Genomic DNA, 21,136 nt, shown 5'->3' with positions numbered 1-21,136 from the left:
CCATGCTTCCAGCTCAGGACCTCATTAATTCTTGTCTTACTTCCTACAGTAACCTCCTGACTGGTCTCTTTGCCTTTAATCTCTCCTGACTTGAATCCATCATTCTGCCTGATTAATCTTCCTTTAGTACCATTCTATTTTTTCTACTACCATTCTCAAAAAGCCTCAATAACTCTCAAGAATATATATATTCTTTAGACCAATTATTTGTAGCACTTTGGCGGTTCCTACACACACAAATATCTGTCAATCTGATGAAAGTTGTGGACCATCTCATAATAAAATTGTAATTGTGTTTACATTTACACCAAAGTTCTATAAAATGTCAAGCTAATTCCTGAAATACCTAGGAATAAGAATCCCTGTCTCTCATTCACTCAACAAATATTAGTCAGCATTTACTGTATGTCAGTCACTCTAGGTGCTGAGGATAAACTAGTAAAGAAAACAGATACAAATTCCTACCCTTATTTGGCTTATATTCTAGTGTGGGAAGGTAAACAATAAAGAAGATAAATAAGTAATATGCATACAGTATGTGAGACAGTAATGGGTGCTCATAGAAATAAAAAATCAGAGAACTGACAAATGAAATGATAAGAGCAGTTGAGAAAGTAAATAGGTCAACCAGGGAAGCCCATGTTGAGAAACAGGTTTTGAGCAAATACCTGAAGAAAGTGAGTGAACTAGCCACATGACTATTTGGGACTAGTCAGTCATTGGAATTGGCAACCGCACAGGTCCTGAGATGAGCATCTTTGGAAAGTCTGAAGAATAAAAAAAAAGCCATCAGAATTGTAGTGTAGAGAATGAAGAGGTGAGTATCTACAAATGAAGTCAGAGAGCAACGTGTAACCTGTATGTAGGGCCTTATAAATCATAGTAAGTACTGTGGTATTTATTCTGAGAGAGATGTCAGCCTACAAGGTATATTCAAATCTCTCCACATTCTGGTTTTTAACCAACTTTTTGTCTTATTTGTGACTATTCTTCAAATCATATAACAAAATTTATTGAATCCTCACAATGTAAAATGTAACCACTTGCATATACATACATACGTACACACATACATACATGTATATGCATATATATATATATATATATATATATATTTTAAGTGACTATGTAGATATGTATACAAAAATATTTTCCTGACATTTATAATTAGTAATTAGATCATGTAAAGTAAAATTTCAAAGTTTAGCACATTATCAAAGTAATATTTGATCTTTATGGCTTAAAATTACACACAAGTTTAAGAAAATATTTGTCACACTATTACCAAGGAAGAAAGAAATCATATCAGATACCTTATATCACAGTAACTACTGAAGAAAAGATGTTCCTTATTCAAAATATTTATTTTTAGCAATTAATCCAACCACATAGTGTTATAAGGCCATCAAATAAAGATTTCAGACTTCTTTAAGTATTTATTGATCATCTACTATGTTCCAGGCATCTTGCTAGGAACTGGAGATACAATGATATGTCAATTAGATTTTGCTGCATAATAAATGACTCAAAAACTTAGTGGTGTAAAACAACAAAACTTCTTTTTCTCTCATGATTCTGTGGATCCACTGGACAGTTCTTTTGGTCTGAATCAGCTTAGGAGACCGCTGTGGTCAGGTGGTATCTCAGATGGGTCTGTTTGTTCTAAGATGACTTCATGAACATGTCGGGCCCTGGAAGTGTGTTGGCCTCTGGGATTGCAGCTGAGATGGGTCTTCTCAGCTCTATGTGGTGACTTATCCTCCAGGAGGCTAGACTGGACTTCTTTACAGGGTGCAGTCACAGTGATCCCAGGTGCAGCAAAGAGGGCAAATGACACAGGACTAGTGCTTTCCGAGCCTCTGCTTAACTAACTGCTAATGTATTGGCCAAAGTCAGTATCAGAAGGATCTAAGGATATGAGAAGGCAGGGAGAAGTAAGGGACAAATTGGGGGACATGACTGCAACAGTCTACCATAAATGGTGTGCATCGTTGATAGTGACAATTATAATAGATTCTCTCACTTACAGTAGTAGCAACAAGACATTTAATATGGCAACATATATTAGTGGCATTTTGAAGAAAAGCCAAAATGCAAATCAAACCTAATAAAACAACTTTTTATTTTTTTTTTGAAGAAAGTTATCCTTCAGAGGAACATACTACTAAGAATAGCTTTTATTTGTTGACCACCAGGTGCTTGACATACATTTTCTAATTAAATATTTATAGAAAATTTACCGGGTAGTAATTATGACTCCTTTTATATAGAAAATAATTTGAGGGTAACAAGAGTTAAGTTAGTTCTTTAAGTCACCCAGTCTATGGCATTTTTATGACAGCCCCGACAAACTAATACACACTTAAAAAATAGTATTTTGTCAAAGTTCATTCATCCCCCACTAGTGATTTACAGTGACCCCAGATACGCATTTGACATACTCAGCTCCAATCATCTCCCACTCATAGGTCTCAGCTAAAAGAGACCTTTTAAAGAAGCCAGTGTTTTACCATTGAGGAATATCATACCAGCAAAGCTGAGTGGTTTTCCTAATATCCTACAGCCAGACAGATTTCTGTATGAATTACTACTGGTCTGGGGAACTGTCCAAGCCATGACCCTAGTGGGCATTCTGTGGCAGAGTGAGTCCACAGGCCCTCACTGCTTTATAAGTATTCTTTACAAGCAACATATGTGGAATGAAGATGAATTCAAATGTACCTGCAATCATTTTATATTTTTAATATCCTCAGTGTGAGGTAATTCAAAGGTGGGATTTCATTCTCTTGATGAATCCTGCAATAATCTCTCCTATAGTGCATTTTGTACCAATACCTTTTGTTTGAAACAATTTAAATCTGGTATTTTAAATTTCTATTACAGTTGGAAAACTTTTTTGTAAAACATTCAAATGTTTTCAAAATGAACTGCAGCTTATTTTTTCACAATTTTTCCTGATTTATATTTTGATCTGAAAATAATAGACAGTATAAATTATTTTCAGCCCTAAAATGAAATATTTTTTAGCTATATTTCATACACAGATTATTATGAACAAACTGTTTTTATTGATATTAAATGAGAGTAGAAATCATTATCTGTTTTAGAAACAAGTTTTAAAAAAATCATTCCTTCTATTTCAATATACCACTAGTGATTAAGCATGTAAATAGAACCTATATCGTATATTTATTATTAGAATTATAGATTTTGCCTATATTACTGTTAGCACATTAATAATAACATCTATTTATGAGAAAATACTCATCTGTCTCTGATTATATGTTTCAAAAGTGTATTGTTTCTTATTTTAACCTTTAGAATAGCCCCTAATCTGTGTTTAAACTGACTTTGTCCTGATCACTCTTTAGGGTTACTTACAATAAAAATTAGTTTTTGCCATTCATCTCTTATCTTACCGAAAAGGCAGTCCTCACTGTTTAAAATATATTTAAATGTATTTTATTCTCATTGTTGTATTTCTAAAGATACCATTGAAAATCAAAATGTTTCTAATCTGTCACATGTTTAAGTTTAATAGTGACCTTACTAAAATGTACATACTTATATGGGAGATTAATTTTATTAGCCAGTGGACATGTGTTATTGCTGTACTTGTTACAAATTAATATCTCTTTAGAGCAATAATTTGTATTCATTTAACTCAACTATTATGAGTTCCAATGTTGCATATTGATTTTGAGGGAAGAATATTTTATCCAGGTTTATCTATAGGATACATTTCTTCTTTTCCATTTAGAGAAAGCTTTGATTGTAGCCAAGTTCCTTTGCTACGGAGAGTAAATTATAAATTTATGGCTTACCAACTAGAAAAAAATGAAGTGTGTGTGCTAAGGAAAGGAAACGTTTTCAACCATTCAAGTGATAAAAAAAATGAGTGGGTTGACTCAAATTTAGCAGCCAGAAGCTGAAGGTGAAGACTTGTTCCATAGGCTTTCCCAACATCTTTTTTCTCTTCTTCTGGTAAGAGCAGCCAAGATTCACTTCAGGGTCTTGGCACAATTGTATTGTTTTATGGGTTCTACGGTCTTAGTAAGACTTTAAATGAAGCCAAAGCATGGAAACTTAACACAAACAGATGAATCAGATTATTTGTTAAATATCTCCAGCCATTAAATATTGAGAGGAAAGCTTCAAGAACAGATAGGAAAAATTAATCTATTATCTAGACGCTGTGAGCAGAAGTAAACAGTAGTAGTGGTGTTATAGACTGGATGTTTGTGTGCCCCCAGAATCCATATATTGAAACCTAATCTCCAGTGTGATAGTATTAGGAAGTGGATCTGTGGGATGTGATTAGGTCATAAGAGAGGAGCCTTTATGAATGGGATTTGTGCCCTTACAAAAGATTCCCCCAAGAGATCCCTTGCCCATTTTGCCATGTGAGAACACAGTGAGAAGATGGCTGCATATAAACCAGAAGGTGAACCCTCACTAGACACTGCATTTCCTGGCACCCTGATCTTGCACTTCCCAGCCTCCAGATCTGTGATAAATACACGTTTGTTGTTTAAGTCACCCAGTTGATGGTATTTTCTCGTTTGTTTTAGTAGCATGAACAGACTATACAGGTGGGTTAATTATAACGTTACAATTCATTGCGTGCCTGGTTAGAGTATTATGGATTACGTTGTACTACAATATGAACTTCATGTTGTTTCTTCTCAAGGGAGTAAAGACTTTCTTGAATTATCAGGAAATGAAGCCTCAAATTAAGAGGTGAAAGTTTGGAAGCCCCTCTGGTACTGTGCCACCAGTATTAATTATGTCATCCTGAGCCCATCCTCTCACCTGCAGCTCTATACAAGTGATAGAGAAATGCTCAGGTGTTAGGGGACAGAGTGGTTGGTGTAGGGACAAAGACAGAGCTAGGGGGAGAGTATGATCAAGTTTATGGAAGATAGCTGTTTGAAAGCTGTTGTTAATGAACTATGGTAGGAAACAATCTGAAGCTTTCAGAAACAATTGGTGCTGTTGATCAAAATCTATAGAATTCTGGTTCTAAAGTTACCCAATACCTTCACTATTTATCTACCAAGAAGAAGTTTATTGTAAAAATAGATCTGCCTGAATGCAAAGGCCATGATTTTTTCCATTTCATATGGCTATTTGGTAAAATTGATTTAATTAAAAAAATTAAAAACCACTTCTGACTGTAGAAGCTTACTTAACTTGAACATTGTAATTTACTTTTAAAGAAGTATGAACATCACTAATAATAAGTATTATGATAACTAACTACTATGTACCACCAAATTTCATAGGAAACCAAAATAAGCTAGACAATAAAAAAAAAAAAAGGATATAAAACCGAGAATCTTTAATCTTAATAAAGCATGGAACTTCCAATAATATTCTGGATGTGGGTGGTCAGCTGTGGTTCCCCAGAGCACTTCTTGGATATTTGAAATGAGATTAAAAAGCAGTTACATTGTCTCTACAAAGCTAACTGGAAAAGGGCCTGTAAAGCTGACCATTAGCAAAATTTTCACTGGCAGTAAGACTTGTCTGCTTCTTCTTTCTGAAAGTAGAATACTGCAGAGCATGCCTCCCTGTAGAAATCCCTCCTAGAGAATTGACTGTCCCAAGAGAAAGCCTCACTCTATTCCAGAAACTTCAGCTCTGTATAAATATTTAAGTGGAAGATTTACAACTGTGTTTTTGTTTCTCAGACCCACATAGCAGTCATACTTCCCTTTACTCAGTGTGCTTAAAATTTTGCCAGAGTTTATGGTTCATTGCAAATAGCATGGACAGCCTGTTAGTAGGACCTGATCATGCCTCAGTTATGCACCCTCTGCTAGTAGGTTTTACACATTGTTTCAGATTTGGCTTTCAGCCTTCCTGACATCTTCACAAAAAATGTGAATACCTATAGTTATATCTGTAGTTTTCTTTTTTATGCTTTTTCATCTGATACTAAGCTGTCATCCCTTGAGTTCCTATTCCCTCTATGTGCTACTACATGGCTCCAATGTATTTTGTTATATTCATCAGAACTGAGACTCCATCTGAATGGTTCTTCCTCCGATCCAACTGTTTCATACTCCCTGTTGCATTTCCTCATCTCAAGACAGTTTTACATCTTGCCACACCACCTTTCCATCTGGTAAATGGCCCTTTATGTTGTTTTTTATTTTTCTTCTCACTTATCAAGAATGGCAAGTTCCTTTGTCCTAGAGATTTTGTTTATTTTTCTATGTATTTCCCACATGTAATAAAATCATTACGTGTCTCTTCAACATTAATTTTTGGCAGACAAAATATTTTTTTCGAGGAAACAAACATGAAACCTGAATAGGTTGGTTGTCTGTTAAAGGGGCTAGGATGGTAAGAAATAAACCCGCTGATGACCATCAGTGTTACTGCCCACTACACTCTGATTTGTTGACTATTAACGTGGCTATCTGGTAAAGTCAGTATATTTCTGTAAAATACACTCCATTACTCTCAGAAAATTTCATCTAATATTGAAAAATTAACCACAGCTATAACTAACAAGGACTCCTACCAAACACCATTAAGAAAATATGCAAGTCAAGTGAAAATGAAAAATAAATTAATTAAAATACAGGAAATGGATTGTCAAATAATTTCCACTGATCATCCAGACTGCTAGATGCTAGACATTAAGTTGTTGTGGATGTTTTTCCCCCTAAAAGGGATATAGAGAGAATGTTTTGGAATTAATGTCTCTGTTCATCAGGCCATTCATTCTAGCCACAGTAATGGAGAAGTGTTGGTTACCTTATTAAGGGCAATGTGAATAACAGACTTGGTTTCCACTTCTCTGTCATTTCCTGATTTTAACTTTAATCACATCATCTAACTTTCCCACTCACGATTTCTTCATATTTAAAAAGAAAAAAATGGGACTATTTGCTATTCTAGTTATGAAATTCTGTGGTGACATGACTTCACCACATTTCTCCTTTTCTATATTTTCTCCCTTGCCTCTTATTCTCTAAAAATCTCCAGTTTCTTTCCAACTTATTAATTAGTTTTGCGACTATTCTTCAAATTCATAAGCTTATAATTTTAAATTAAGAATAGTGCATCACTGTGTGTACCCCTTATGTGCAGAGGAAACCCACTTTCAGTAGGGGTGCCAGTTATTACTGCCTAGTTCATAAGAAGGTAATAATAGGTGATCCTCACATAGTTGACCTGCTCATTTTATATATTTAGAAAGTGAGGGTCAAATAGATAAATAAAGTGATCAAAAATTTTAACTGGTAGCAGCATAAGGAATAGATTCCCTGACCCTTTATATACATTTATTAGATTTTTTTTTTGTTATACATTTCCCTCCTTTTATAATACCCTTCAATCTGTTAATGTCATTTTTTTTTGTTTTGCCTTATTCTGTTTTAATGTATACTTTACTCTCAGACTAATGGACAATTTGTTGTAAACTGTGACCCTAAATAATTTTCCTGCAAGATTTAGGGGATATTTCATTTGTCTTTCCTCCACAATGTACAGCTCCACAATTGTCTCTATTGAACTATTTTCTATATCTGATTATTTCATTTTTCAAACATTGTTTCTTCCAGTTTTTTTGACCTTACTTAGTCATTCTGGGCCCCACTTTCCTCTTTGCAAAATAAGCAACTTTGGGTGGATTAATTCCTGAGGCACTTTTTACCTCCAAAAAATCATTTTCCATGTTGTCACTAAATCAGTCTTTGGCTCCTTAATGCCGTTTCAAGTTTAAAGAATATGTTTGTATTTTATAATCTAGACACTTGATGAGAAGATATACCAACACCAGATCCCATATCAACTCTTTCAGGATACCATTTGTCACATTCTCCTGAGTTGACACTAATGCATTGATCACTTCCTTATTACCCATTTATTTTTTTTTTCCAAGGGTTTTCAGTTTGGGGACTATTTGTTGATGTCTTATAAAATTTCTGGAGTAGATTTTTTTTTATTTTTGAATTTTTATTTTTAAAAATCTTGCTTCTTCAGGTTGTGGGGGGTATACAAGTTCATTTTATGTATTATTTTCCAAGACTTTAAAAAGATGGAAATGTTAGGTCAGTTCAATTCAGACTAATATTCTATTCTAGGAATATGAAATTTATGTAGTATTCATGACTGAGAGACAAATGGACTACAATTATTGCCAGATTTACAAAGCTCAATTAGTATCTTAAAGTAATTTAGCTTTATTTTGTCTTCTACAACTTTAATGGAACTAGCTAAACTAAATATTTAAGCTTTAGTATTTTTTAACAAATTAGTATAAATTTTTAGGTGTAGAATATAACATTATTACTTTCCAGTAACTTCATTCAGCCTTGCTATAAACTACAATATCAAATGCGTCCACAATTCTTTCTAGATATTCACTTAATTAATTCAAATCTATTTTGCTTTCTGTAAAAGGCCTTAGAATATAATGTGCTGTTCTGCTTCCAGGATTTTGTTTCTATTGTCTCTAGAGACTATGATCTTAACTTTGCCAGCAGAGGGCACATACACATATCCTTCTTTGTCTTCTAATCTACAAAAAGGAAATTAAAAGAAAAGCTACATTGAGGTTTTATAATATATCACCTTATTTGAACTATGTCTGATTAAAAGATGAAAACAACAGTTTAAGACTTTTCTCTTAAAAGTCTAATGCCTGAATTAAACCCAAGGCACTTAGGTACTACTGTCACTGACCCGGAACTTGGAGATAATTTATCTATTTTTGCTCTGCAAAATTTGGGAATGTTACCACTCATTTTTTTTTTCTGATTATATTTTGGTATGGCCTTTCTGCTTTTGGTATTCAATTCTGGACCTAGAATTATGAAAGAAGTGTCAAATTATATTTATTTATATATTTATTTAGTAGAACTATCAAAAATTCAAATAACTAGTAGTCTGTATTTTAGCATAAAGTTAATAAAAACACATAAGCAGAATACTGAATTTAATTGGACAGTTATAAAATGTTTTTGCGAGAAGAACATTTAAAAAAATAAGCTGGAGTGAAGTAATACAAATTAGTCTTTTGACCGTTTTGATTAATAGCTTAAGAACAGACATGAATATTTTAATCTTCTGGCTGCTTCCAATGAACTGATGGGATGGTAGAATTTTTTACACTGTCAGCTAAATGAGCATAGAGGAGCGTCTGTAATTTCAATATTATGCTTATGCATCATGTAATTATATAATTGCAGATATGTTGTGCCTGCACACATAAAAAGCTTATGCTTTTAAAATGGAAAAATAATGTTGAAAAGCAGAAGTCATAGGCTTATGTGCTGATATCTATCTCCAGCAGCATATATTTTAAGTATTTTGTATGTGTCACTGTACAGACTGACGTGCACCAAAACTAACCCAAAGAACTCACAAATGGAAGTTCAAATGCTACATCACTAAACTATTGTCTGTGTCTATGAGTTTCTGTTTCTCATTTGTTTGTCTTGTTCTTTTGTTGTTTTTGGTTTATATACCACATATCAGTAAAATCACATGGTTCTCTGCTTTTTCTGTCTGACTTATTTCGCTCAGCATTACACTCTCAAGATCCATCCATGTTGTCACAAATGTTCCTATATCATGTTTTCTTACCGCCGAATAGTATTGCATTGTGTATATATATACCACCACCAATAAATTAAAAAAAAAAAAAAAAAAACTACATCAGCTTTTAAAAAGTCCTAGTGCATTAGGTCAAAATCATTGATAATCTTTATTGGCTATTTCAAATTTTAGTATACGGGGAACAGAGCCACCCTGATATTTGTTATAGAGATGTATAAATCAGAATACTTTGGACTTAAAAAAAAATAAGTTATTTGAATCTTAAGTACAGAAAAACAGTAAAAATAATGTAAATGAAGAGTTTGGTTCAAGGCTTAGATCATATTTTTAAAATACACTAACAAAAGAGAATTAAAAGTGATATAGTAGGAGGAGAAACAAGGTCCCAGACAAAAGAAGCAACAGCACTCAGAATATGAGACTATTTCCGTTCATAAGAAGTTATTTTTTTCCAAATAAAGCATTGTCCAGTAAAACCCAATCACCATTACAACCCCAAATTTAAAGCCACTGGGATTGCCATTAATGATACCAAACATTTTGTGAGGTCTAAAAATCTTAAGCAGTTAAAAAGTTTGATAGCTCTAAAATTTACATATTTATGTGTGACTTTAGTTATTATCTATGTATATAATTATAAGAAATATTTATTATTGATTTTTAAAATGACCTAGTATCCTGCAGCCTATATTTTAATATTTTTGTTTCTCTTTTTTGATAAAATAGAATCTTAAAAACAGTGAATCTGTATGACATCTAGGAACTGCAATGTTGACTAAAAAAGAGAGAGAGAGAGAAACTGTAAAAGTACGGAATAATCAGGAAGGTTGAGTACTTCACAAAGAAACAGATTGTACACACTACGAGCACATATGTCATGCATTGTTTCCTAGTTAGCTGACAAACGTCATGCTCAAAACAATGCTTCTCTGGTACTATAGCTTTCTTTTTTCTCTTTGTCCTCCTCCTCCTCCTCCTCCTCCTCCTCCTCCTCCTCCTCCTCCTCCTCCTCCTCTTCTTCCTCCTTCTTCTTTCTTTATTCTTTCTCCATTTGCTAAACAGGATTACAGTATCATAACTTGTTGAACTTACAGCTAATTCATTAGGTATATTTCATTTTACTCTAAAACCTCACCTGTATCATTGAATATTAACATAATTCTGTGGCATGCACTGAGCAACAAGGCCTAAAAGAAGTGGTATAGTATCAGGACTCAGGGATCCTAATTCTTTAAAATTTATATTATGGAGTTGGACAAAACAATCAGCCATTTTAAAGTCTCTGTATACTTCATTTCATAAAGAAAAGAACAATAGCAAAACCTGGTTCATATTTCCACAACTTAGTTCAATTGGTTGTATAATATAAATTGAAAAAACATATATACTACTCTGGCTTATACGGACGTTTTCAAATGTACAGCAATTGACTTCCCCTTTAGTAATAAGGAAGTAGAAAGAAACCTGCGGTTCCTTAAGGTACGTACTTACTGGGGTTTTCCACTATCTGATTCATCCTGAAATAAATAAAGAGAAATACTTGATTACTGCACCAATTAAATGAACAACTTTATCATTTTAACCATTAAATTTATTTTTCAATTATTACTGTCCATGTTTTCTATTTGACCTCTCAGCTTTTGTGAATCAACAACCTGAAATGGATAAATCAAGTCAATTAATACCTTCAGCTGAAAACAAAATAAAACAAAACTTTCTTCAGTTACATAGGTAGTATTTCAATTATTTGTATTATTTGGGAGTATTGCTCATCTTTGAAGAAAGTGGATAATGAGGACATATATTTATTTCTGTCCTGTTACAAATCTGCCTTGGTGCAAACTAAACCTGTTGTACTGAAATGGTTATTTGGTAGCCTCTATGGGAATTATTAAACAGTATAATATTTATGTTATAATTACAATGTGATAAAAAATGTTTATAACAGATAACCTGAATAAATGAGATCAGCTTTTTACTTCCCTTCCTAAACAATGGTTAAATGAGAAAAATGTGGGTGAGAATGTGTTTGTGATAAATAAGTAAATAAATATTGAATTTCAGCCCTTAATGTACTCCATTTAGTGACTTCCAGAGTACACTGAATACACACGAAAGAGGAAGTGCTGCTGCATCCATTGGCTAGAATTGTTTTTTGTTTTGGTTTTTAAACTAATTTATAAGAGTTAGAGAAATGAAACTAGCTGAAAGCAGAGGAAGGCATAGTGATGGTACCCAGGTACGGGTGAACTTTCTGATGGCCACTGAAAGGTTGCAGGGCCATGAAAGTCAGCTGTTTAAAAGATAGAGGGAGTGCATCTTGGGTTGACAAAAGGGTGTTGTTAGTAGTGACATGAGAGGTGTGATGATAAAATCTAATTAATTAGGTGGTTACTCGAAGGTTGGAAACAAAGAGAATATCATATCTATTCAGTAACTAAAATGTGGTAACACCAAATTAGATGCTTAGTCAATATAGCCACCTCTGCATGTGGTAAGTGCTCATACCTCAGAGAAGTAGTTAATTATCTGTCCTCAATTTACCAGCCTCCACTTGAAACCTAACTTTAGCCATGTATTTAATGCCATATTAAGCAAGATGTAGGTTTTCTCCCTCTTTAGGAAACAGAATCAATCTATTTCTCCCCAAGAGGATGACATTTAATCACCCCTGTGTTATAAGGCTTATAATTGGGATTATGATTATCAATTCTCATTTGCCTTGCAGGCTTTATGCTTTCAAAGCCTTTATAGCAAATCTCAAACTCATGTAGAAAGGTCCACTGATCACCAGTTCTGTCGCACCCTTTATCAAGTGAATCCTGAAGAAATTTTTAATATTTCATATAGAAAATAATGGTCTAAAATTGTTTATATTCTATACAGAGTAGATATAGACAATGCACAAACACATTTCAACTATTAAGTATACATTTGAGTCAAACATAAATTTCATATCTAAAAATAACACTTTAACCAAGATTATTGGTTGTTTTTATATCCTCCTGATTAATTTAAATTTTTAAAACTGATGGAAATTATTTAAAATAATTCATGTATACTTTCTTTAAAGGAAACTCGAGAACTTTGTAGGTAATAAAATAATGTCAGTATTCTAAGGTCCTTATTTACTGAATCACTATTAAAAGAATAATGTATCAAATGAAGCATAGAGGACAATATATTATAAAATCTAATCAGTGAAAACGTTTTCTTGGAAATGTCTAGATATCTTTTTAGTATTTTTCTAATGTAACATTTCCATGAATATTTATTTTCTCACTTACAGGGCACTCTACTAGTGAATTTAGGCATTTGGGAGTATTAATATCTCAATATTAAGCTTTTCCTTTTTTCTAAGCATTGTGCTAAGTGTTTTACTTATATCTCATTTTTTTCTAAAATAATCCCACAAGTATTATTATTACCTCTATTTATTGATACGGTAATTGCGACACAGAGAAGTTAACTAATTTACCCAAAGTTACACAGCTTATAAGTGATTTACCCAAATTTAGACATGAGTATAAATCCAGAGGTTTTACTCTTTTTAGTTTTAAAAATGAATCTATTCTCTTATCTATCCAGATTCAGTAGAAAAGAATTTACCTATTCCTGCTTTATAAAAAACTATTTAGAGTTATAACAAACCAAAATGAAACCAAACTCAAACAAACACAAAACCTAAAACATATTCAGTGCTGGTATAATTTAAGTTTTTGTTATTTGTTCATTAGCAATTGATTTTAAAAGTAATTTAGTTGTTCTAAAAGCAAAACACAACACGCACATTCCATGTTATTTGGGTAATGTAATATAGAACAAAAATCTACATTAGCAAGAACCAGGGCCAGCTACATTCATAGCGGATCCCAGTGCAAAATGAAAATATGGACTTGTTAAAAAATTATTAAGAATAATTTTCAGATAGAGATAGCTGAGTATTAAACCAAATGAAACTGCACAGGTCACATGCCCATGAAGCCAGCCCTGGCAAGAAACCAGCATTGAGCATGGAAGACCTTCTATTGCGTTACTTACCTTCAAACTTCCTTCCAATGGCAGAGTGACTTGTGAGCCAAAAAAGATTCCTGGTAGACACAGAGGCCATGAGGAAAGACTTTTAAAGTTTTGCCACTCCAAGTAACCTCCTTCATTTTGTTAGTTTCTTTTATGTTGGTTCAAAAATATTTTTCTTGAAAATAGGGATTTCAAAGGGCCATGTGACTAGTATAGACACTAAATCTTGTTTCTTGTGCTAACCCTTAGTGCCCCCATACAATTAAGTTGGTGTCTAATGCCACAATTGGAATGTTGCACATTTGAGATGGTCAGAATTTTGCAAAGCTTCAAGGACTGTGACATGATAAGCAGAGCAAATGTGTGCTCACTTTCCTGTTGCAGGGCAGTTTTATGGGTAACATATACAAATTCCCCAATTAAAATAGATAAGATGGCATTTGTGGCATCATGCCCTGCAAGAAAGACTAAACTAAATGAATTCTGAGATCCCCAGTAGTCATAAGATTCTGTGCCTCAAAAAGAGTAGAATGTTAACGGTCTGAGATGAGAACTGAGACTAGTCCTCCTGTGACTAAAAGATGTTGAGCACGTGGTGATGTATTTGATTTTAGAGTTTGTGCGGGCAGATGGATTATTCCTCACTTTCCTCCAAATTAGGGAGAGAAGATGGAGATAAAAATATCACAGCTATGGTGACACAGCCAAAGTCCTAACTGTGCTTTGACCTGCTGCCTGTACTCCCCTCCCTCAGTTAAATCAACACCACTCCCAATCACACTAAGAACAGGTGAATAAATGCTGCTTTCCCCAAGAGGACAGCTTTAGGGAAAGCAGCAGGAAAAGATCTTGTGCTTCCTGCAGAGTTGCTGATCCGAACAAGAGAAACTAGACAGAGCTGAGTAAGCATTCATTTTCCCTGGAAGAGTAAAGGAAACTGGTTGGGAGAAGAGTAGAAATTACATTCTAATTATTCTAAGAGGGCAGAGTTCCCATCTTGTTAGTTCACAGAAATGCTGGAAACCCCACAAGAACATCCCCTTTCCCTGTTTAACCCTGCTATACTAACGTTTGAATAATACATTTTTCATTGGAATTAGGATAATCCTCATGGACCTAAATCCACAGCTACTTGGCACCAACAAGCAGTACTGAGTGCTGCCTCCATACGTGTGTTAGATATAGGAGATGGCATGACATGGGAGACAGAGTGCAAGCTTTGGAATTAGATGAACCTCAGTCTGCATCCTCACTCTGCCATTGATTGGTTGCATGCTATTTTGCATTTTATGTTATATGTCCTCTCTAGGTCTTAGTGTGTTTATCTTTAGTAATAGGATAACATTTTATTGTACAAGGTAAATGTGAAAAGTATAGGTTTTTCAATACCTCTCCTTTCCTAACTCTCAGTGTAGGTTACCCAGTTTGCAAAATTCAGCTCCTAGTCTTCCTACTGAGATTACTCTTTAAATTTATCACAAATGTATTTCCAAGATTAATGGTGAAATTTTCAATGTCATAAATTGTCAAGAAAATTAAGAAAGAAAAATACTACATCACTTGAACCATCCATGACTTGTTCACTTTTTAGGTAGATGACAAGATTTTCAACTGAAAATAGATTATGAACTTTTTCTGAATAGGGCCAAATAACAAATATTTTAAGCTTTGCCAGCCATATGGTCACTGTCAAAACTATTTAACTCTACCATTTTAGTTAAAAAACTATAATGCATTTCTCTGATGATTAGTGGTGTTGGTTACTAACAATTGTCACCCCAATAAACTTGAATTAAAAAAAAAAAACTATGATGCATAAATAAATGGACACTTCTATGTTCCAAGGAAACATTATTTACCAATACATAGTTGGCTGATCCATGATCTATCCATTAAGCATATTGGAAATCAGATAAAATAGTTGTTGTATTAGCTTGTTTTTCTATCAAGGAAAGTCTTGAATACAGTGTATATGACTTATTTTCATAGATAAAAGCTATTAGGCAGCTTTTAAATGCTGCACTGAAAGTTGGGTGTGTTCCAAAGAGAGTCTAGATTCTCCTTCTTCTCCCTCCTCCTCCTCCTTCTCCTTTTTCTTTCTTCCTTCCTTCCTTTCTTTCTTTCTTTTTCTTTTTTTTTTTTTTTGCATAGCCAGTTATTCTAACAGTATTTGTTAAAGGCTATTTTTTTCTACATTATATTGCCTTTGCTCCTTTACCAAAGATCAATTGACTAAATTGCTGTGGGTTTGTTTCTTGTTTCTCTACTCTGTTGCATTGATTTATTTGCCAATTCTTTCATCAATACCACACTAGGTTTATAGTAAGTCTTGAATATTATAGTTTTATAGTAAGTCTTAAAGTCTGATAGTGTCAGTCCTCCAAATTTGTTTTTCTCCTTCAATATTGTGTGGCTTTTTGGGGTCTTTTGCTTTTCCATATATACTTTAGAATCAATTTATCAATATCCACAAAATAACTTGATGAGATTTGGTTGGGATTGTATTTAATTTATAGATCAAGTTGGGAAAAACAGTTACCTTAACAATATTGAGTTTCCTACCCATAAACGTGCAATATCTTTTCATTTATTTAGTTTTTTTATTTCTTTCATCAGAGTTTTGTAGATGTAGGTCTTGTACATGTTTTGTTAGATTTTGCCTAAGTGTTTTATTTCTTGGTGCTGATGTAAATTATACTGTGTTTTTAATCAAATTCCACATGTTTATTGATGATATATATGAAAATGATTGACTTTTCACCTTGTACACTATACAACCTTGCTATAATTGCTTATTGGTTTGAGTTTTTTGTTTTATTTTGTTTTGCTTTTTGTCAGTTCTTTTGAATTTTCTGCATGTGTGATTGTCATCTGTGAAGAAAGATAGTTTTGTTTCTTTCTTCCCAAACTGTATACTTTTTATTTCCTTTTCTTGTCTTGTTACATTAGCTAGGGCTTCCAGTATGATGTTAAAATGCAGTGGTGAGAAAGAATGCCATTGCCTTTTCCCTGATCTTAGTGGAAAAGCTTTGAATTTCTCACTATTAAGTATGATGTAAGCTGCAGGTTTTTTGTAGATATTCTTTATCAAGTTGAGGAAGCCCCCCTCTATTTGTGGTTTATTGAGAACTTTTATCATGAATTCATGTTGAAATTTGTCAAGTGCTTTATGTACCTATTGATATGATCATGCAGTAATTCTTCTCTAGCCTGTTGATGTGATTTGTTACGTTTATTGACTTTTCAAATATTGAACCAGCCTTGCACAACTGGGATAAATTTCACTTGGTTTTAGTCTATAATTCTTTTCACACAGTGTTAAAGTCATTTGGCTAACATTTTTTGAGGATTTTTGCATTGATGTTCAGGAAAAATATTAGTCTGTGTTTTTCTTTTCTTGCCATGTTTTTGTCTGGTTTTAAGTCAGGAAATATTCCCTCTGTTTCTATCTTCTGATAAAATTTGTATAGAATTGATGTAATTTCTTCCTTAAATATTTAGAGAACCCATCTGAAACTGGTACTTTCTGTTTGGAAGGTTATTAATTATTCATTTAATTTATTTAACAAATATAGACTTATTCAGATTTTCTATTCATTCTTGTCTGAGTTTTAACAGATTGTGTCTTTCAAGAAATTGGTCCGTTTTATCTAGGTTATCAAATTTGTGGACATAGAGTTGTTTATAGTATTCTCTTGTAATCTTTTTGATGGCCACAGGATTTGTAGTGATATTCTCTCTTTCATTTCTGATATTAGTAATGTGTGTCCTCTTTTCTTTTTGCTAAACACAGCTAGAGGTTTATTAATTTTATTGATCTTTACATAGAACCAGTTTTTGGTTTTATTGGTTTTCTCTATTGATTTCCCATTTTCAATTTCATTGATTTCTGCTCTAATTTTTATTACTTACTTTCTTCTGCTTACTTTGGATTTATTTTGCTGTCTTTTGTAGTTTCTTAAGGTAGAAACTTTGATTATTATTTTTTTTAGATATTTCTTCTTTTCTAATATATTCATTCAATGCTATACATTTCCTTCTAAGCACTGCTTTTGCTGCATCCCACACATTTTGATAAATTGTGTTTTCATTTTCACTTAGTTTAAAATAGTTTTTAACTTCTCTTAAAAGTTCTTTTTTGACCCTTTTGTTATTTAGAAGTGTGATGTTTATTCTAAATATTTTGGGATTTCCCAACTATCTTTATGCAATTGATCTATATTTGAATTCTTTGTGGTCTGAAAGCAGACATTGTGTGATTTCTATTCTTTTAAATTAGTGAAGGTGTGTTTTATGTTCCAAATATAGTCTATCTTGGTGAATGTTCCATATGAGTTTGAGAGGAATGTGTATTTTTTGTTAAATGAAGTAGCCTATAGATATCAATTACATCCAGTTGAATGTTGGTGTTCTTGAATTCTACTACCATGTTATCCTGAAAATAAGACCTAGCCTGCCAATCAGCTGTAATGCATCCTTTAGAGCAAAAATTAATATAAGACCCAGTCTTATTTTACTATAATATAAAACCAGGTATAATATAATATAATATAATATAATATAATATAATATAATATAATATACTGGGTCTTATGTTAATTTTTGCTCCAAGAGACACATTAGAGCTGATTGTCTGGCTAGGTCTTATTTTTGGGGAAATATGGTATGTCCTTATTGATTTTCTGCCTGCTGAATCTGTTCATTTCTGATAAAATGGTGTTGGAGTCTCCAACTATAATAGAAAATTCATCTATGTCTTCTTGCAATTCTATGTGTTTTTGCCTCACATATTTTATTTTTGTTTTAACTTTCTTTTTTTTTTTAAATTTTTTATTGGGGAATGTTGGGGAACAGTGTGTTTTTCCAGGGCCCTTCAGCTCCAAGTCGTTGTCCTTTAATCTACTTGTGGAGGGCGCAGCTCAGCTCCAAGTCCAGTCGCCGTTTTTAATGTTAGTTGCAGGGGGCACAGCCCACCATCCCATGTGGGAATTGAACCGACATCCTTGCTGTTAAAAGCTCATGCTCCAACAAACTGAGCAATCTGGCCGCCCCTTTGGCAGCTCAGAGGCAGCTCATTGTCTTCAATATAGTTGTGGAGGGCGCAGCTCACAGGCCCATATGGGAATAGAACCAGCAACCCTGTTGTTCAGAGCTCGTGCTCTAACTAACTGAGCTGTCTGGCCGCCCTGCCTCACATATTTTAGTGCTCTGTTGTTAGGCACATGCCCACTGAGCACTATTTTGTCTTCTTGGAGAACTGACCCCTTTATCCTTATGCGATGCCCCTCTGTCCCTAATAATTTTTCTTGAGCTGAAATTTGCTCTGTCTGAAATTAATATAGCTACTCCAGTTTTCTTTTGATTAATGTTGTCATGTGGATCTTTCTCTATCCCTTTACTTTGAATCTATATGTGTCTTTACTTAAAGTGGATTTCTTATAACTATAGAGTTGAGTCTTGTTTTTTTTATAAACTCGGACAATCTGATTTTTAACTGATACATTTAGACCACTGACATTTAAAGTAATTATTGATATAGTTTGATTATTTATTATCTACCACATTTGTTATTTGCTATTCATTGACCTTGTTCTTTGTTCCAATGTTTGTCTTTCATTCTTTTTCTGCCTGTTATAGTTTTTACTGAACATTTTATATAATTGCATGTTCTCTTCTGTCCTAGCATATCAATTACACTACTTTTGTTATTTTTTTTTTCAGTGATTGCCCTAAAGTTTGCAATATACTTTACAATTAATCCAAGTTCATGTGCAGGTAACACGATACTGCTTCACGGGAAGCACAGATACCTTATAATAACAAAATAATCCAAATTCCTCAGTCCCACCCTTAATTTCATTGTAGCTATTCATTTCACTTTTACATAAATATACATAAACATATTATACATAAGATGTATACATATGAATAGTCAAATATATTGTTGCCATTATTAATTTGAACAGTTATGTTAGATCGTTATAAATAGGAAAACTAGAAGCTTTCATTTTACCTTCATTTTTTCCTACTCCTGAGCTCTTCCTTTCTTTATGTAGATCTGAGTTTCCAACCTGTAATTTTCTTTCTTTCTGATGAATTTCTAATATTTCTTGCAATAAAACTCTACTGGCAACAAATTTTGTCAGTTTTTATTTGAGGAAGTCTTTATTTCTTCACTTTTGAAGGATAATTTTGCAGAATACAGAATTCTTAACATTTTAAATATTTTGCTCCATTTTTATCTTGCATGCATGGTTTCTGAGGAGAAGTCAGATGTTTTCTTACCTTTGATTATTTATAGGTAAAATTTGTTCTTTGTGTGTAGGGTTTCTTTCAAATTTTTCTTTATCTTTGATTTGCTGCAGTTTGAATATGATATACCTAGGTGTAGTTTATTTGGCACTGATCCTATTTGGCATTGTTTGTACTTCCTGCATCTATGGTTTGTTATCTGACATTAATTTGAAGAATCTCTCAGTTATTATTGTTTCAAATATTTCTTCTCTTCCGGTACTCTCATTATGCATATTTTATACTTTTTTTGTAGTGATCCTTACTCCTTGAATATTCTGTTCCATTTTTTCAGTCTTCGCTTTTCAGTTTTAAAAGTTTGTGGTTACATATCCTCAATCTCAGATATTCTTTCTACAGCATGTTCAATGTAGTAATGAGTTTATCAAAGACATTCTTCATTTCTGTTACCATGTTTTTATCTTGAGCATTTCTTTCCTACATGTAGAATTTTTATCTTTCTTACATCATCTATTTGTTCTTGCATGTTGTCTGCTTTTCCTATGAGAACTAATTTTAGATTTTTAAAATTACTGGTCTGATAACCCCAACATTTCTTCCATATCTAACTTTGGTTCTGATGTTGCTTAGTTTCTTCAAACTGTGTCTTTGCTTTGTAGTATAACTTGTAATTTTTTCCTGAAGGCCAGACATCATACACTGGGTAAAACGAACTGCAGTAAATAGGCCGTTGGTGGTGCGGTAGTAAAGTGTGGGGAAAAGGAAGCATTGTATACGCCTATGATTAGTTTGCAGACTTTTAGTTAAACTGTGCCTCTTGCCTATAGTTTCACAAATGCTTTTCAGTTTTTTTTCACCCACTTAGGTGGGACAGGATGACTAGCAGTGTCTGGATTTGGATATTTCTTTTCCCCCCCATGGAAGGCTAGGGAGAGCTAGAGTTGGGTGTTTCTCTTACTTCAGGTCATATTGTTTCTGATAAAGCTCTGGTAAAATAGTTTCTTGAGGACAGGCCTTGCTATGAAGAAGACAATGCTCTTGTGTGTTTCAAAGCTGATTCTTTTCCTCTCCCCTCTCCAGAAGCATGATGGGGATTTTTTCTCTGATCTTCACTGAGAATTCAGAAAAGCTCCTGGAGCTAAAACTCATAAAATATATGAGGACCCTCCTATGACTGCATCCCCATGAAGTTTTTAACTCACAGACTTGTTTACTCTGAGCCACCTACAATTCATCAGTTAAAGTTCAGGTTTTCCCACCCCAGCATTGGATTCCGAAAATGTTTTTA

This window comes from Rhinolophus sinicus, linkage group LG02, assembly GCF_036562045.2.
Source record: "Rhinolophus sinicus isolate RSC01 linkage group LG02, ASM3656204v1, whole genome shotgun sequence".
Classification (NCBI taxonomy): domain Eukaryota; kingdom Metazoa; phylum Chordata; class Mammalia; order Chiroptera; family Rhinolophidae; genus Rhinolophus; species Rhinolophus sinicus.
This window is presented reverse-complemented; position numbering follows the sequence as displayed.